The sequence below is a fragment of the Capsicum annuum genome, unplaced genomic scaffold (genome assembly GCF_002878395.1).
Source record: "Capsicum annuum cultivar UCD-10X-F1 unplaced genomic scaffold, UCD10Xv1.1 ctg44646, whole genome shotgun sequence".
NCBI lineage: Eukaryota > Viridiplantae > Streptophyta > Magnoliopsida > Solanales > Solanaceae > Capsicum > Capsicum annuum.
In genome coordinates this window covers 1-418 of record NW_025852192.1, presented here as the reverse complement: position 1 = coordinate 418, position 418 = coordinate 1, and the positions used below count along the sequence as shown (strand labels likewise).

General features: G+C 47.4%; 1 non-coding gene across 1 annotated transcript; it reads right to left on the bottom strand.

Moving 5' to 3' along the window:
- Positions 1 to 137: 137 nt before the first annotated feature.
- LOC124892189 lies at positions 138 to 256 on the bottom strand. The gene has a single exon (XR_007050120.1). It is a non-coding gene; the product is annotated as a 5S ribosomal RNA (ribosomal RNA).
- Positions 257 to 418: the final 162 nt, after the last annotated feature.

Here is a 418-nt window from a genome sequence, read left to right as displayed (position 1 = left end):
AACTTCGGAGTTCTGATGAGATCCGGTGCGTTAGTACTGGTATGATCACATCCGTTATTACCAGCACTCCAAAACAAAAAGATTCCCCGATCGAACCGGAAAATTAAACAGAATTTTAAAGGAAAAATAAACAGGAAGCGATGCAACACGAGGACTTCCCAGGGGGTCACCCATCCTAGTACTACTCTCGCCCAAGCACGCTTAACTTCGGAGTTCTGATGGAATCCGATGCGTTAGTGCTGGTATGATCGCATCCGTCATTCCCAGTACTCCAAATTCTATTATGCCTCTTTCTCCTGTGCCGCCCGTCACACCCCGAACGCGGGCCTCCACGCCTCGCCCCCTTTCTTGTTTCCGCCAAGAGGAAAAATAAATAGATTCGTCGATCGAACCGGCAAAATTAAACCGAATTTTAAAG